General features: G+C 41.6%; 1 pseudogene; it reads left to right on the forward strand.

Moving 5' to 3' along the window:
* Nucleotides 1–979, forward strand: part of LOC115821805 (uncharacterized) — a 21,960-nt pseudogene extending 20,981 nt beyond the window's left edge.
* The last annotated feature ends 6,521 nt before the right edge of the window (nucleotides 980–7,500 follow it).

Here is a 7,500-nt window from a genome sequence, read left to right on the forward strand (position 1 = left end):
TGCTGAAGAGGGGGAAAGTAGTGGACAAGTTCTGGTTCTCACTGGCTGGAGCCACCATCACGCCCATTATAGAGAAGCCAGTCAAGATCCTCGGGAAGATCTTTGACTGCCATCCCATCCATTACAGAGCAGCCAGTCATGAGCCTCGGGAGGACTGCAGCTTAGAAGACACTGGTTCCATTTGGAAAACCAGCAAAGACCTCGAGGCCTAGCTAACCAAGGTGGACCAAACAGGTCTGCCGGGGAGGTTCAAGGCCTGGATTTACCAACATTCCATACTACCCTGGATCCTGTGGCCTCTGCTGGTGTATGCAGTGCCCATGACAACAGTCCAGGCCCTGGAGAGAAAAATCAACAGCTACTTGCGAAGGTGGCTAAGTCTACCCCACAGTCTGAGCAGTGCTGCTCTGTATGGCACCAGTAACATCTTGCAGCTCCCGATCAGTGGCCTTGCTGAAGAATTCATGGTGACACGAACATGGGAAGCTCTCCAGTACAGAGAATTCAGGGATCCAAAAGTGGCATCTGCTGGCATCCAGGTCCGAACAGGCAGGAAATGGAGCGCAGCCTGGAAGTGGCTGAGTCACGGCTGAGGCAGAAGGCATTGGTGGGATCCACAGTTACAGGGCATGCAGGCATAGGCTACTTCCCAGCGACCAGGGTCAACAACATCCAGGGCAAAGAGCGGCAACATCTTGTCCAGGAGGAAGTGAGGGCAGGCGTGGAGGAGGTAGGAGCCAGCAGGATGGTGGGGATGGGACAGCAAGGAGCATGGATCAGATGGGAAAATGTACTGCAAAGAAAGATCACCTGGTCCAACATCTGGCAAGTAGACTTCCATCGCATCGGATTCTTCGTCCAAGCTGTCTACGACGTCCTACCAAGCCCAGCAAACCTTCACATCTTGGGCAAAAGTGAGACACCTTCCTGCCCTCGTTGTGCGGGAAGAGGATCCCTGGAACACCTCCTTAGCAGATAACAAAAACACTGCTTCGTGATCATTGTCTCAGAGACCACCAAGCAATTGATCATGCTGGAACTCACAGTGCCCTGGGAAGAGCGCATGGACGAGGTGAATCAGAGGAAAACACCAGGAGCTTGTGGAAGAGTGCAGAAGGCAGGGCTGGCAAACTCACTGTGAGCCTGTGGAGGTGCATGCTGCCCGAGGATTTGCAGGGCGTTCACGCTGCAAAGCATTTACGCTACTGGGCAAAGAGGAAGGCCATCAGATACTCCACAGCTACTGAAGCTGTAGAGAAAGCCACAAGGTGGCTTTGGATCAAGAGGGCAGATCCGTGGTTGAATGCTGCTGGGACGCAAGCTGGGGTCTGATCAACCCTGGCTGGGTCGCCTGGGCGAGGGTGTCTGATGTTGAAAGACCCGAAACACCCAATGACCCCTGGTTACATCACTGATGATGCGTCTCAGCGCATCTGTAAGATGTATCTTTTATATCCCATTAGCTGAGTCCGTGCTGATGTGATCTTCATCTGAGTCTGTTCTCCTCACTCACCATCACAACATAGCCAAACGTCCTAAAAACGTTTGCGCCACAGCCCTCATTTATTCAAATGTTATTTCCACAATTCTGAGCTAGGAACTGATCTGAGACCTTTGTCGCCTTACCATAGCAAGCCAGTACTAGCACATGGGTGCCATCATATTAAAGAATTACCATATTAATAATAGAATATGTTGAAGATACAAGGACTATACTAGCTCTACCTCAGTGTCAGCTGACAATGAGCCTACTCTGTGAGTAGTGATGACGGTCGCCATGGTGATCTCTCTGTGACAGATCTGAAGTCCAGTGAGACAGTGGAGGTGTCGGCGGGAGGTGACGCCACCCTGCCCTGCTTCATTCAACCAACCAATCTGGGCCCGTTGTCTGTGGTGGGTGGCGACTGGTCTCGTGACCCCCCTGCCGTAGCATCCCGCCCCCTCCCGAAACTGATCAGAGACAACCAGGGCCTGCGATGGAACGGAAGTGACCCCAAAAGTGTCCAGTTCAGCATGAGGACCCTCAGAACCAGATTTGACATGACTCTGAAGAAAGTAAGCATTTTCATCTTTTTTTCTGGTCTTTATTTGTTTTGGTTTGTGTTTTTTTTTAGGGGCAGGGACAACATTCGACAATGTATGACCAACTAACCAGTTTTCATTTTAAAATTATGAAATTAACATAAACATAAAACATAAAGACAAAGGACAAAAGTCTCAGTAGTCATCTGTAAAATGTTCTTAGGGATTTTTTGGTTTATAAACTTTTACTTTAAACTCTAGAACTTCTGCTTTACAGAACTCCAACTGAACAGTGAGTCGCTATAGAGATTTGTTAACAAAAACTTTGACAAATCATTTGTCAGGAACTTGTTTACATCACAACATTCTAAAGGTTCCGTCAGAGCGAGTTGTCCTGTCTGTTTCATAGTCATCTGATTTATTCTGAATCTTTACAATTTAAACTTACACACAACTTATAAACCTACCACTACACAAGTCTAATGTGCCTCCATTCAAAAATAAAAATAAACTGAATAAGACTGATTTAAAGATATGACACTCAGTTCACAGTCTGCTTGAATGCCAATTTTTGAGTCTCAGATTGATATTCACATTCATATTTCATATTCATGAAAATTTCATCAGGCACCCTTAATTCTTTACTTTGAAATTGTAATACATCTCTCTCTCTCTGTCCCTCTCTCTCTCTCTCTGTCTCTCTCTCTCTCTCTCTCTCTTTCTCTCTGTCTCTCTCTCTCTCTCCCAGGTCTACAAAAAGGATGAGGGAAAGTATAATTGCAGGATTCAGTTTAACACACATCAAATCTTAGAAGCATCAGTCACTCTGAAGGTGAATGGAGATGATCCAGTAACGCCTGGTAATAACGGTATGCACTGAGACTAACACTCCCTGAAACCCCACCAGAGCGCCCCCTGGAGTCCTGGAGGCAACACCACAAATATCAGTACATACAATATTAAACAGCCGAAATGAGAGGCGATATGATTGAATGATGAGCTAATCTGTGTGTATGTGTGTGTGTGTATGTGTGTGTGTGTGTGTTTATGTTCTGTCAGATGTCAGTCCTAAGGAAAAAAGCAAGCCAAAGAATACAAAGCTTTTTCGAGGTCTGAGTTGGTGGATATGGGTTGCTGTTGCAGCCGGCTCGGTGGTTCTGGGTGGCCTAATTATCATCGTCCATTATGGGATCAAACGACTGATGGTGAGAGATTGAGACCAGGGGTCACTGAGGAAATGAGGGAAGTGGAGAGAGGGAGCACTGTTGGGACAGTCTAACCCCGAGGGAGGGGTAGAATAATGGAGGGATAAAACAGAGAAGGAGTGATAGAAGATGGATTTAAAAAAAACAACCTTTTTTTTCTTCCCTTACAGAGGAGAGCACGTTGGTTAAGAACCATGAGGCAACCGGTCACATCGAACGACCACTTCCAGGGCAACGGGTACTGAACCACAGTCTTATTCATGAACATACAGCACTAAACAGAGCAAAACCCCGAGTAATAATAATGTTAACCTTCACTACAGAACATTATTTTATTAACAACACGCTTTACAACACCATACTCACAGAACTGTAATAAACACTCATGTTTCTCGTGTGTGTGTGTGTGTACGTGTGTGTTTGTATGTATGTGTGTGTGTGTGTGTGTGTGTGTGTATGTGTGTGTGTATGTATGTGTGCGTGTGTGTGTGTGTACGTGTGTGTTTGTATGTGTATTTATGTATGTGTGTGTGTGTGTGTGTGTGTGTGTGTGTGTTTGTATGTGTATGTATGTGTGTGTGTGTGTGTCTGTGTGTGTGTGTGTGTACGTGTGTGTGTGTGTGTGTGTGTGTGTTACAGACTTGCGGCTGTGGAGCAGAGAGAGAGTCCGACTGCTATGAATGAATACTTTGTAGATGAAGATGACTACTATGACACCTAACGCCATCGCGAGAAGTGAGGACGAAGCTACATGCTGCAGCACGCCGCAAAAGCAGAGAGAGAGAAGGAGAGAGAAGGAAGGAAAGAGAGACAGAGAGTGCTTTTAAATGTATTTAAGAGGTCATAAGAACTTTTATGTCTCATGTAGGTCGGCTGCTCTTGCTTTGAGAATGAAAACGGTGAAAGACTTTCTCATCAAACAGCAAAGTAATTTGCGTTGTATAAAAATTAAATTTTTGTTCAGGGCTTCCACTCTCAGAGCTTATTCACATCTGTCTTTGCTAAATCAGTCAAACAAACAAACAAACAAACAAACAAATAAACAAAGCTTGAAATTGCTTGTATAAACCTTTTGAAATAAACCTTTTATGGCTTGAATATTGTCTGTGCTTGTTTTTAATGTGATCTGTATGGGTGTGTGTTTGCACGCATACACACTTCCTATGACATTTCTGTCTCTTGTTCAGCTGGTATGTGTATGTGAGCAAAGTGTGTGTGTGTGTGTGTGTGTGTGCTGTTGCCTCCGTTATAAACTGGTGCACGGGGGCATGAAATTTACACACAGGTGGCCGTACAGAAATGCACACACACACACATACAGGTGTAAGTTGCTGTTTTGGGGTCACATTAACAATCTGATTATTTATTTAGATACACGTCTTCAGTTTAGATGGAGAAGATGGAGACATTAATGGAGACAATAATAAAATAAAATTGCACCTTGAATTTGTGTGTGTGGGTGTGTGACAGACAGGCAGAGAGAAAGAGAGAGAGAATTTTAAAACCATTTTAGTGTGATGTAAATGCTTGACTGTTAACCCAAGAGAGAGAGAGAGAGAGAGAGAGAGAGAGAGAGGATTACATCAAGCAGTGCTGTTTCCTGCGTGTGTGTGTGTGTGTGTGTGTGTAATGACAGTCTAGATCTTCACCTCAGTCAGAGTAACATCACATCTGCTCTCATCAGCTCGGTAAGTGTCTGTCTGTCAGTCTATGTCTCTGACTTTAGTCTTCTCAGATAAAGTTTGAGTTTAAAGTTTGTCTGTTTTAAAGTTCTTTATCTCTAGTTTATTCGTCGCTGTGAACTCTGAACACTGCTGAACATGGGTCTACGGCCTCACTGACATGGGCTGATGAACAGGCACACAGAGAAGAAAGGGCAACATTAGAGTGACAAGATTAGGATTAAAGTTAGGATTAGGATTGAGTGTAAATTCAGTATTATGAGAATATATATATATATATTTCTGTGGACTACTGGGGTATGTGTGTGTGTGTGTGTGTTTGCTGCGTGTGTGTGTTTGTGTATAGATATAGAGAGAGACGGTTGAGTCGATAAAAGAATTCACGGATGTTACGAATACAGTGGCCTAATGTTTTGAGTTTAGAATGTTCTGTGAAAGTTCAGAACCACCGGGAGGCGTTCTAGAACATTCCTGAAGATGGTGAGGACACTCACCCCTCTGTGAATTCACACTAATGTTTACATTTATTAGCAACTATCAGTGTTACTGACGTCAGAACGTTCTGGAAGCCGGCATATCTGTTGATGGAAATCGAATTTGTAGAATCTAAACAAAAAAAAAAATATATATATATATATATAATTTAAACTGTAAATATTCTTTCAATTATTTAGAGACCAATTTACATCTGTCAAGCGGAAACAGAGAGTGAATGAATAGAGAGGATAAACAGTGTGTTTGATCATTAGTACAGTGCTAGAGTGTTAGAGTATTAGTAATAATATTGTTTATGGGGACATTATTAGACTATTAGTAAAATCAGTGTTTATGGGGACAGTGTTAGAGTATTAGTAGTAGTAGTAGTTGTTGAAATTTTATTTTGGTCCACGTTAATATATGTATCTATTTGTAATATTTGTCCTTACCCCTGTTTTTTTAAACATACCTATTCCCCTAAGTTCATATTGGCTCTCCCTCATTTCAAGCCACCTTTGAATACAGTTAGGAAGTAAATGATTTTGTGCTCTGTACATTATCTGTGCAGTTGTAAAATCAACTAGATCACAACATTTTAAAGCATGTAAGTTAATAAATGGTGTGTTGGTTCGTTCATAATAATTTGATCGATTTACAGTTCTTATAGCTTTTTTCTGTAGCATGAACACTGGGTTAGTGTTGGTTTTGTGTGTGTTTCCCCATACCTCCACACAGTAGGTAATGTATGGAACTATGAGAGAACAATACAGTATATGCAGTGAGTTCTGATTCAAGATATCTTTAGTTTTATACATTGTATTGCAGTGGTTTTAGACACTTTTGTTTTTACATTATTTATGTGTGGTTTCAAACATAATTTATGGTCAATTATTATGCCCAGAAATTTATTTTCATGCACTCTTTCTATTTCAGCATCATTGATCATAAGTTTAACTTGATTTTTGATTCGACGATTACCAAATATTATATACTTTGTTTTACTTAAATTCATTGATAATTTATTAATATCATTTCTTTAAAACCCCCAATTCCCCTTCCTCTGTTTTCATGAGTCATTCTGAAATTTTTCCAGAGCAACATAAATTATTGTCAGTGTTAGAACAATAGTAATAATAGTGTTTATGGGAACAGTGTTGGAGCATCAGTTATAATAGTGTCTGTGGGGACAGTGTTAGAGTATTTGTAATAATAGTGTTTATGGGGACAGTGTTAGAGTATTAATAATTATAGTGTTTATGGGGACAGAGTTAGAGTATTAATAATTATGATGTTTATGGGGACAGAGTTAGGAGTATTTATAATTATAATGTTAATGGGACAATGTTAGAGTATTATTAATAATAGTGTTTATGGGGACAGAGTTAAAGTATTAGTAATAATAGTGTTTATGGGGACAGAGTTAGAGTATTAATAATTATAATGTTTATGGGGACAGTGTTAGAGTATTAGTAATAATACTGTTTGTGGGGACATTGTTAGAGTATTAGTAATAACAGTGTTTATGGGGACAGAGTTAGAGTATTAATAATTTTAATGTTTATGGGGACAGTGTTAGGCCAGAGGTAATAATAACACTGTTTTTTGTCTGTGTGTGAGAAATGTGTTGGTTAGACTGACTCAATCACACTCCTCAAGGTGAGACAAGGATTCCCTCTCTCAGCCTTTCATAAAGATACCAGTAGATTTCGCTCTTTGTCCTCTCTCTCTCTCTTTCTCTCTCTCTCTTTCTCTCTCCGTTTCATTCTCTTTTTAAGAAACACACTCCCACGCCTCCTAACTTCCACCCTCTCTCTCTCTCTCTCTCTCTTTCTTTCTTTGCATCATGTGTTTTTACCACTGAGAGGAGAGAGGTTCATACTCCTCCCTTTATTTCCACTTCAAAGGAGTGCGCGCACACACGCGCACACACACACACACACGCACACACACACACACACACACACACACAACCATGAAGCATGTTGTGTAGTGTTCTGGAGGGTTTTACATTGCTCTAGTTATAATAGTTTAATAGTGTGCCCCTGAACTGAAAAAAAAGAAAAACAAATTTCTTTCCTGTGGTCTGACATCTTGGTTAAGATAAAAATAACGGA

The sequence above is a fragment of the Chanos chanos genome, chromosome 9, assembly GCF_902362185.1.
Source record: "Chanos chanos chromosome 9, fChaCha1.1, whole genome shotgun sequence".
Lineage (NCBI taxonomy): Eukaryota > Metazoa > Chordata > Actinopteri > Gonorynchiformes > Chanidae > Chanos > Chanos chanos.